The following is an 11,711-nucleotide window of genomic DNA, read 5'->3' on the forward strand; positions in this document are numbered from 1 at the left end:
TAGTTATATATGAGTTTTACACAGTTTTATTCGACCTGTGTGTTTTTAATAATTAAACCATATTATTTACACAGTGAAAAAAAGTGTCTCAGAGCAAACTGGAAAATAAATCTATGCATCCCACAGATTTTCCTGGAACTTACACAAAATACATTTTCAAGAACATGTAATAGACTTTGAAAAACTTGAGATAAAATGCATATTGTAACTGATGAACGTGGGTTTCTTTTTTCTTATTCATTTTTTGGTGGCACAAATTAGAAGAGATAGAGTACAGTATTTAGATCAGAGCTTATTATGAGTTTATGATATCTATAAATTAAGACTGAAAGTGTATTAGTTTTTTTTAGATCAAAACTTCTATTAAAAACAATTTACATTTGTTAGAAACAATTAATTTTCTAATCAGCCATTTACATTTAAAAGAAATATTTTTTTGATATGTACAATTACATTTTTATATCAAACATTTTGTTTGTGTAATCAAATTAAATTGTTGATTCAATAAATTCATTTAATTTCAGATTAAATGTTAAAATGGCATTCCATCAGATCAATATCATTATTCCCCAAGTAAAAGTGCAGTTATTTGACTGTACATCTTTAACACTGGCAAAGGTACTTTGTCAGAGGTACTCAGGTTCATGAAGTACCTTTCCATGAAAGTCAGACCATTTTTTAGAGCTTTAGGATACTCAATGCCCAAGGAAAAATAAAGAGAAAAAATACATTCAACAGCAAGGGTGATATCCATTCCTGGACAATAATCACTGAGTATCTCAATTCCATCAACACAAACAGAGATGTCATCTGCTGCCAATGGGCTTGTTGTTCCCTTGAAAACGATAGTTGCCGTAGGTGATGGTGGTACATGTATAGATTTTAAAATAATAATAATTAATAACTTTATTCAACAATGAATATATTTGGCTAAACTAAATGATTTGTAAAATATTTGTTTTAAATTATGTGTAATTGTACTTCAGCAGCATCTCACCATACCTACAAGCAGTGGCGGCTCGTGTGGTGGGGCTGTGGCTACTTTAAAGGGATTGTTAATTGCCTACAAGTCTCCCTCATAATTCATTAAATATTTAACAGATATCTTTAAATATTTCAAAATATCCTTAAATCAGTTGAAGATATCTTAAAATATTTTAAGATATTTTGAAATAATTCGAGATATCGTAACATATTTTAAGATATCTCAAAATGTTTTACAGATATCTGGAATTAATTTTGAGATATCTCAAACTCATTTTGAGATATCTCTAAATGATAATTTGGCTTTGTACTTAACATTAAATACATCAATTCAGTTAAGCTACATTTAAAAAGTAGAGCTCAATTAACTTACTTGGTCAACAACAAACAACAGATTTTCCCTCTCTCAAAACAAAGCTGGCAACAGCAACAATGCAGCATTCATTCTCAGTCCTAAAAAAACAAATAGGGTATCAAATCATACACAAAGTACAAACCACACGGAAGAGTGTTGAGCAACTCTGGTCTGAGAGGTACAGGATCTGTGGCTTTGCATCACCAGTGTATTACCAGTATGTGCTAAATAGAGTAGAATTAGCAGTGAAAAGTTTAATAACAGTTTAATAAGCAGTTCTCCAGACATATGCAAAAATGTAAGTGACATACAAGACGGTTGGATTAACAGAAGTACTGTGTAGACACATCCATGTTTCCCCAGAATCTAATATTAACTTAAGCAGCAGTGTGGAGTAGTGGTTAGGGCTTTGGACTCTTGACCGGAGGGTGGTGGGTTCAATCCCAGGTGGAGGACACTGCTGCTGTACCCTTGAGCAAGGTACTTTACCTTGATTGCTCCAGTAAAAACCCAACTGTATAAATGGGTAATTGTATGTAAAAATAATGTGATATCTTGTAACAATTGTAAGTCGCCCTGGATAAGGGCGTCTCCTAAGAAATAATAATAATAATAATAATTAATAATTCCACCAGTGCTCTCAGTTACATTCATGAATTCATTATTTGCTAAACTGCACAGATAAAGAATAGTTTTAAAGATTTAAAGGTACCTAAAAAAACACACAAGACTGTAGCTCTCCAGGACCAGGACTGACCACCACTGATACAAATGTTATTATGGATTGGAGCAAAAAAATGTTAAGAACAGTATCAACAAAGTTTCTAAAAACCTATTTATGCAGGTTTTTCACATTGGTTTTTATGCCCGTGAGAGTTAAATACCAGCTATCTTCCCCATGAAATATTATGCTCTAAGTGTACGAAATGAAGTTGCATCATGTTCTGTTTAATAGTTATTTATAGATCCTATTCTGAGATAGGTCAAAACAATTTGATGTACAATAAATATTTCTTATACATTACCATTTTCCTGTGTCTTATCTGAAGCATCTTCAATGTAGGACATCACATTAGTTAGAAGAGGCCCACTAGAGAGTCTGAAAATAGGATCTACCATTCTGGATAGGCCACTCATTAGGTTCCGTTCCAAGTTTACTCCAAAACGTAGTTCTACTTTGTGCAACAGCTAAAATACAGATGGTAAAGTTATTATTATATTTATTTATTTATTTATTTATCAGATGCCTTTATCCAAGGTGACCCTACAGAGCTGTAAAACAGTTGAATAATTGAGTTGAATAATTACAAATAATGTAGTAGTTAAAAAAAATCAATAAATAAAACAAAATCAAACTAAATTGAATGCGAGCAGAAAGAAGTTGCATGGGAAAAACCAGGAGCACTGGAGTTTTGTCAAAGCTGGAGCAGGTGGATTGCTGATGCAGAAAGGTCACCTAGGAGGTCTAATTAAAGTGATTATACATGCTTATAACTAAAAATATTAATTTCTGATCAATCACCATAGTAGAATAAAAACTAGTACCTACCAGTTTAGGATGCTTTAGGAATGGAAACAGACCAAGGACTTCTTCAGTTGACTTCTTCTCCATCATTCTTTCCCGAGTGTGTACAATTCTATTCATGCTGTCACATATGGCTTCAATGTTCAGCCTCAATTTCGTTATTTCTTTTCTTATGGAGTCCAAGTGTTTTGCAATACTATGCTCGTCTTCTCCTGGGAACTCCTCACTTTGCATCTGCAATATTTACCATAACGTTGAGTAATTCAATCTTCTGATCAGACATTTACTGCATGTATTCTCTGTGCTTTTCTTTACTCTGAGAAAATGCTAAAGATCAAGTACTGTCCATGAAAGCCAATTAGCTAATAAACTACACAATCACATGTATGCACATATATAAAGTATAATTATATGTACATTAAAAATAAATAATTTGAAATGTACTGTTTCAATCTATTTCTGTCAATGCAGATCCAAGAGTTAGGCTTACAGATTCTCTTCTCTTTTTCATGAGCGGTTGCTGTTGCTCTGGTGCAATTAAAGCACGCTTCCTTCCTCGACCCACAGCACCAAACTTTTTTTCATGTCTTCTAAAGTCTCCACTGAACTAAGTGACTTTCTCTCTTTTTTGAATTTATTTCTCAGTATTTCAAGTACAGTAGCCTGAAACAATGAATGAAAGTTAAACCTATGTCCATTATATGCCTATAAAAAATACATATCAACTAGTAAAAATATATTTAACGCTACATAATTTTGACAAATTAATGTTTATTTGTGTGGAAGGGTGGTGGGTAATTCACTGACACAGGAGACAGAGAAATGAGGCTGAAAACACCGCACAGGTGCCCAGTTTTATTAGAAACTTATTTTGGGTTCAGCCGGCAGAGGGCGCTGTTGTCTGTGGCCTGCCGTACCAGCTATGGTAGCGACAGAGCCACAACTATACCGGAGCGGTACAGGGTACAGAGGTTAGAACAAAAATACTAATCAAAAGGCTAAAAGAAACAGAGAAAAAAAACACAGTAAACAAAACTACAAAATAAAAAGTGCTGCACTCGGCAGCTTCACTCCAACCGTCGCTACTCATACGGCCCGGGTCTCCGTCCTACCCTAGCGGCTCCCTCAGCCTGCTATCCACTTTATTGGGGCTGCCCAAGAGTTTTTCCCCCGCTACCGCTAAATCTTTCTTTCTTTCTTTTATTATTTATTTATTTGTCTCGCCGGGATTTTCGTCCCGGCTGATTTTCCTCCAGCGCTTCCGCACGCCGTTTACGTCTCCGTGGGCAGACATGAGGGAACAGCAGAATGAAACTTATAGGGTCAGCAATTCCCCCAAGACCCGCCTCCCTGCCACTCAGAGAGAAGGAAAGTCCGCACACCCCCTCTCCCCCCTCTCCGTGTCACAGCCATGACTGACAGGCAGATATTGACGAGCTGCTGCCCTCTCCCTGCAGCACTATGAACACGTCAGAAGAGTCAGCACATGTCTCCCCCTGTTACAATTTGGCTAATTCTTATATGAATATAACTACCAAATTTACACTCACATATCCAGTTTGGCTGTCATCCCTTAGAAATCTGTACTTACAGCACAAAGTACTTAGCACAGTAAGGTAAATTATGTGGTCTGGATAACTAAATATACAGATTAGAACATTATATATATATATATATATATATATATATATATATATATATATATATATATATATATATATATATATATATATATATGAATTGTAAGTGATAAAAGAAAAATATGTATTTGAAAAATGAAATACAGCTGCATTTTACAGTTGCCGACCATTGCCCTACTGCATAGCACGACTTCCACAAAATGAAAAACTATAATTAAATAAACATTTCAAAAGAAAATATTGTGTAACCAGCTGCGAACTGGTTATATGTAGGCCTACATACACAATTGTAAAATCGAAATAATTATTTATAAAAAACAACATAAAAAAGAAAATAACTCCGTTCCCACAGTGTAACGGGAATGCGCATTCAGGGAAACATGCTTCAAAGTAGCCCCCATATTAGCACAATCCACACAGATGTAACGCTTATCAACTTGTGTGCATTTACCACATACTGCTCTTTCACACTGGGCACAGCTATCAGAAGTTTTATTTGTATTGCATTTAGTTACCTGGCAAATGTTTCTGCCAAAGCTCCGTGGCTAGCATCATAAGAGATCTATCCTGCTGATATTTCCCCCGGTGCATTCATTGTACAAAACGAAGGAATTGATGGCTGCCACGTCCAGCACATTGTAAAATACAGCACCTGGACACTGGTGATTGCTTTCAGTGAGTACTAGTTTTGCGCAGAAGGTGGAAACGCTCTTCTTCTTTGTTTACTGTTGCAACCAGGCTGTATTTTTTTCTTCAACTGTTTCGCTAATTACAGTGAAATAATAGATATGTATATAGGTAACATTCATCTCTTTTCCTAAGCACGGTTACATCAGCCTAACACACTGTCACCCAGTCTCTGACCAGCGGGGGGCGAGTTTTATCTTTGCACAGGTAGGGGCAGGTCCGCTGCCAGCCAAAACCTGATCCCATATTTGACAGGTTTGTTTGTCCAGCGACACCGTGCTTTTGTCGGAAACAGCTGCTTGTCCATGTAATGTTTTATGTTTAGCTTGAAACAGGCATTTTTGTTTTCAATGAAGTCGTTCCAAATTTCTGATGCCAAGGCAAATATATTTGTAGTTGCTCTCAAATCAAAACGCAAAAATATCAAGGACTTATCGAACAATTCTTATAATAGTAATATTATAATACAGCAGACTATATATGCTCACTTAGACAGCCAGACGGCAGTTCTCCAAGGAATTGATAGGATTACACTAGATATTTGGATAACACACATCTAGAAGTCAAGAGCAATATTCTATTCTATTCAAATACATACTGCTGTAAACTCGGAGGTACAGATAACAAACAGGCTTGTATACGTTTAAAAAAAACATAGCGTATTGTAGGTTAAACTAACAATAAAAGCATGTGTTGTAGCAAGCCATCAAAATGACTACTTTTGGCTGTTCTAGGTAGAAGTGCTCATAACTTTATTTATTTATTTTTGCGATTCTGACCTATTTTTTTTAAGCATGCTGCTTATTTGAATATAGTGCTTTAGCATTAAACTAAGAAAAACAACCTCTGACTGCGGCACAAGCACGCCGCCTTCAATTTCCAGTTCGTGCCCAGGTTCAACTAGATGTTATAGCTAGATGTATTGCTTTTTTACCCTTAATTTAGATCATTTTGCATATTTTTTATTTAGTAGGCATACAGGAACCTAGTTTCAAAATATTATTCTGGAACCATATTTTTGAATATGATTGCCGAGTGTTTCTGTAATTAAAGTAACGAGTGCTAATCTGGCGCCCTTGGAAATCGGGACATTTTTTAAATTTTGGAGAAAAATGTCGGGACCAATAATTGGAAGTGTTTGAATGGGAGGGAGGGTAACATTGGTTCTATAGCATATAGAATATTTATTATATAACATATGGAAGTGGCGTCACATTAAATAAGAAATAGCTCTCCCGTTTAATTATTATTTTTGAACTACATGTTCTAAACATATAGTGTAGGATTACCACCAAAGCGGCTAGAAAATTGGCTCGTGGTTTGAATCATACAGGTGCAGTGGTATCCCAAGCATTACTACTAGGTCCTGCAGTTCTAGCAACGCAATACGACTCAAATAAATGCGTTTCTGCAAAGATTACGGGTTAGATTTGCAAATCAAAATAAAGAAAAAACAAAAGCAACTGCCAGCACACGAGAGACAGACTGACATTTGACACCCGATCTGACTAGAATCAGTCGATTGAATGGGAGGTTATCAAGAAGAATCATCTGATTTAACTGGAGTCCATTGAAGGTGTTAAAGGTGATCGTCACATTTGACTACAGGGGTAATTAGCTGGCATTGGTCACAGGTGATTATTGTTAATGGGCAGCGCTATAAAAGTGTGGTCTGGAAGAACTAAGGTATCTCTTCGGTTCTTGTTATGGGTATAATGGAGTTGTTTGCTGGGTGCCGTGGCGCGTCCTGGTCATTGCGCCGTTCCGTTCCATCGGCGATGCAGTTTTTCCTCCTTTTTTCCTGTTTTTTAGTTGCAGGTATTTTTGCTTCGCAGATCTCTGCGGAGCACGGCGAAACAGAGACGTATAGCGAGCTACGCAGCAAGGGAAAGGATCCTACTGAGCAAGTACAGGGCGAGGAGTACGACCCCATTGAGCAGGTACAGGGCGAGGAGTACGACCCCGTTGAGCAGGTACAGGGCGAGGAGCACGACCCCATTGAGCAGGTGCAAGGGGAGGAGTACGACCCTATTGAGCAGGTGCAAGGCGAGGAGAACGACCCTATTGAGCAGGTACAGGGTGAGGAGTATGACCCTATTGGGCAGGTGCAGGGTGAGGAGCATGACCCTATTGAGCAGGGTGAGGAGCACGACCCTATTGAGCAGGGCGAGGAGCACGACCCTATTGAGCAGGGCGAGGAGCACGACCCCATTGTGCAGGGCGAGGAGCACGACCCCATTGTGCAGGGCGAGGAGCACGACCCCATTGTGCAGGGCGAGGAGCACGACCCCATTGTGCAGGGCGAGGAGCACGACCCCATTGTGCAGGGCGAGGAGCACGACCCCATTGTGCAGGGCGAGGAGCACGACCCCATTGTGCAGGGCGAGGAGCACGACCCCATTGTGCAGGGCGAGGAGCACGACCCCATTGTGCAGGGCGAGGAGCACGACCCCATTGTGCAGGGCGAGGAGCACGACCCCATTGTGCAGGTGCAGGGCGAGGAGCACGACCCCATTGAGCAGGTGCAGGGCGAGGAGCACGACCCCATTGAGCAGGTGCAGGGCGAGGAGCACGACCCCATTGAGCAGGTGCAGGGCGAGGAGCACGATACCATTGAGCAGGTGCAGGGCGAGGAGCACGACCCCATTGAGCAGGTGCAGGGCGAGGAGCACGATACCATTCAGCAGGTTGAGGCGGAGATACACAGTGAGGAAAATGTTCCGGTTCAACCTCCAATACAACCAAGGCCTTACCCTGTGAAGTTTATTCCGCCTTACGGCATCCCAGTGCCTGTCACTCCCTTTCCTTTCAAGCTGCTTAGCCCTCGGTTGATCCCTGTCAACGCGCCCGTGCCGCCTGAGCTCCAAAAGGTCATGAATCCCAAGCCTGTTCCTATGCCCCGGCCGCTACCCATTAGTCTTGCTGCAGCGGTCCGCGTGTTGTGCAGCGAAAACAAAATGTACGTGAGGGTAAGGACTGACCTGTACGGATTCAAGTGTGAAGCAGGCCAGTTGACTCTGGGGACCAGCTGCAGAAGCAATGGAGTCTCTGGTGGGTATCTTCTCTTTACATACGGCCTCAAAGAATGTGGAAGCCAGGCGTCTGTGAGTATCCCATGCTGTAGAGAGTTCTGACTTTACATATTTCTAGCTTCACTTGACTGTTACAAGCAATGGATGATGCATCAGGGTGTGTGGGGTGGCGCTTTTTTTAATATACGTCAATGTAGTTTCGGGCACAATGTGTAACGTTAAGATTCCTATGTATGTAGTGTGTGCTTTTATTTGTGTGTCATTTTAAACCTGCTTTCCGATGTTCTAACTCCAATTTAACTTCATATTCTCTTTCTACACCACCTTCAAGGTGGAAGCTGGACAGTTGGTGTACAAGAACGTCCTTAAATATGTTCCATCTGTGCAAAACAGTACAATTCGGAGATCTATGCCATTCACTGTACCCCTTCAGTGTCGTTACTATAGGTAAGGAACCTCTTTCTAATTATACGGCATGGCAAAAGCGGACTTGTTTATTCTTTTAAATCACCCCGGTTTTAAAAGCGGTTTAACAAAGCTAATGTCCAAGAGTCATATTGCATTGAAAAACTCGTCCGCTTGATTCTTCCTGTTTGTAGGTATCACCATGTCTACAGGCACGGTATTCGTCCGCTTTGGAGGAATCCAACTCGGTTCAAGAGTCTCAAGACCCCATACGGCTTTGCCCTAAAAATAATTAATGGTAAGCAGAACTCTTCAACGGTTATATAACTATATAAAGCGTAGTGTAGTACCTACAGCATGTCTTGGGATCTGTATATCATTAAGGGTTCCCTATTATCTATGATTTTAAATAGGGTGTATACAGATGAGGACAAGTACTGTTGAAGCGGGGGTGCTACACTGTACTGTGGTTCTCCTGGGAGTCCACATGTCAAAATAGTGTCCCGTTTTAATGCTAATCCCCCCCCCCCCCCCCCCAACTGCATGCTTCAACTGTCTGTTCCACCCTCCCACCTTGTGTGGGGTTTTTTTTTTTACTCCTTAGGTGACTGGGTTCCTGAGCGCATGATGAATACATTCTACCTTGGACAACCCATACACTTTCAAGCTACTACCAATCTTACTATTCCTGGGACAAAGCTTTTCATCCACAGCTGTTATGCAACCGCATCTCCAGCTTCAAATTCAACGCCCAGATACACAGTGATTGAGAATTATGGGTAAGACTATTGGTTATTCTATGAAAACCTGGATGCTGCTCTCCTGGCTTTCTGTGGAGGTCAGCTGTTCTAAAACCACTGCATGACTGATAATGCTTCACAGGGATGCTCCAACCCTGTGCTCGCAGTTCACTTTGCATGAACTACAATTTTAGATGGAGGCAAATGTTCAACTTTATGGCAGTTGTAGTATATGGCTTTGGTGTCGCATGTTGCAAGGTAATGACTTGGGAGTGACCTTATTGACACTGGAGTTGGATTACCTCACCACACCACAGCAATGACATTGCATCTTAAATATGCCAGGGCTTACAAATTACTTTTTGCAATCCTGTTCTGTGCTTGAAACCCACATGCTCTTTTCATTGCACTTCCTCCCTTTCCAGGTGCATGGTGGACAGCAAGTATGAAACCTGTAGCTCCCATTTTGTGCCTCCCAGAACCAACAATACAATCAATTTAATTGTTGATGCTTTCCAGTTCAACACGCTGTCCCCTCTGGTAGGTTTCCCTTTGTACCTGCTCATCCCTATACTGGGCTTTGGCACCCAGATCTCTTCCAATGCAATTGGAGTTTCTTCTGCTACTCTGACACCAGTGCCGTGTTCACTCTTCGTAAAACGATATTGCCAGCATGTGTTGGAAGTGTGACTTTTGCATGAAGTGAATGGCAGCCCAAAGTTAATGGCTATGATCGTGCCGTGTTTAGGTGGTGTGGCCTGACGCTCATTCAATGTAGTTAAGATGTCTGACGCGCACTGCTTGCATGCATGAACACAAATGGTTAGCTGCAGAAGTTGACCAAGTTGCTCTCCAGTCATCTGGTGTATCGTCTGTCTAATATTGCTAAGGAAATAATTCTCCATTCTATTCCCAAGGTAAACAAGTACTACATGCACTGCACAATGGTGGTAACGAGCAACAGCATGGTAACGCAGAGTACCAAATCTTGCCACTATGATAAGAACGTGAACAGGTAGGTTCCATTTAAGGGTTAAAGGTATCGCTCCCTTGCATGTCTTGGGTAGTGCAAGATGAAGGCAACCATTAATGATGTGTCAATTTTCTAGAACTAAAGATTTGGTTTCCATAGTTCTGGGAGGGTGGCATTCCAATGAGGCACCATGCTCTTTCTAGGAGCATGTAACTTGAGGCAGTTCCATGTGAATAACTACTAATGTCTCTGTTCAGGTGGGTGGAACTTGAAGGTAACCACAGTGTCTGTTCCTGCTGTGACTCTGTGCATAAATGAAGATGTGACTTTGCCCATCGGTATGTATACGACCCCCAGAAAGCAAGGGGAAGGGTGTAAAAATTGCAGATCCAGTAACTTCTGCTTGAGTGACTCTTGTAGCAGTGGTAAGACCTTGGCTTGTACGCTAAAATGTATTTATTTTTAAATGTATCCCCTCAGTTACTAAGAGCACCATAAGCAGCGATGCCCTGCTGGTCCTTGAAAAGCAGGGAGGTGACGACGGGGAGAGGAAGACTGGCGCGGCCATTCTTGAACTGGAGGAGGACTTGCTGTCTTACGAAGGCGTGTCCAAAGAGGATCGGGAGGCACTGTCTCCAGAGGACGATGCCTTTGACGAGAATGACTATAACAGGCTTTTGGATGTTGAGGCAGAAGGCAATGACAATTCTGATGATCCTAACCAGCATTTGGAAGGTACCTATGATGCCTCCAAGGTGCCAGAGCACAGTGACACTGAGAACTATGAGGGGGCTGGGGAGCCTGGTCCCTTCGAAGAGGCGGATGAGTGGAGGGCTCTGTCTGCAGAGGAAGCCGGTATGCTTTTTTAATTCTTGCACATTCTGTGGTTTTTAACTGGCGTACGGAGGGTCTACCATGAGGAGTATGGGAAGAAGCAAAGTAATATTTAAATTGTCTTATTGAGGATATGGCACGTTTTTTGTTTAGTTTTTGGAGATGAAGCACTCTGTAGTTGTGGTGCACTTTTAAAATCCACATTGCCCTTGTTCTGCATGCAATTCTAATACTGATCATCCGTGTTTCTTTCTCCAGGTGGTAACTGAAGATGCAGTTCTGTCTAGTTATTGGATTATCATGACTGCTAAATAAAGGTGTTGACATTTTTGTATACCTTTTTTGTACTTTCAGTTATTTTGTCCCTCATCTGAATTGGTTTTAAATGTACCCAGTAAACAAATGGGCTGGGTTAAATAAGTTGAGATCAGTTGGCTCCTCTGAACCACCTCCGATTTTAGATGGGCTGAATGGCCTCCCCTCTATCTTTTTAGAATGGTGGCTTTTGTTTGGTTTAAGGATGAGACTTGAAACGG

General features: G+C 40.8%; 1 long non-coding RNA gene across 1 annotated transcript; it reads left to right on the forward strand.

Moving 5' to 3' along the window:
* Positions 1-10,818: 10,818 nt before the first annotated feature.
* LOC131723096 (uncharacterized) lies at positions 10,819-11,511 on the forward strand. The gene is made up of 2 exons (XR_009320128.1): positions 10,819-11,196; positions 11,434-11,511. It is a non-coding gene; the product is annotated as an uncharacterized LOC131723096 (long non-coding RNA).
* Positions 11,512-11,711: the final 200 nt, after the last annotated feature.

The sequence above is a fragment of the Acipenser ruthenus genome, chromosome 1 (assembly GCF_902713425.1).
Source record: "Acipenser ruthenus chromosome 1, fAciRut3.2 maternal haplotype, whole genome shotgun sequence".
NCBI lineage: Eukaryota > Metazoa > Chordata > Actinopteri > Acipenseriformes > Acipenseridae > Acipenser > Acipenser ruthenus.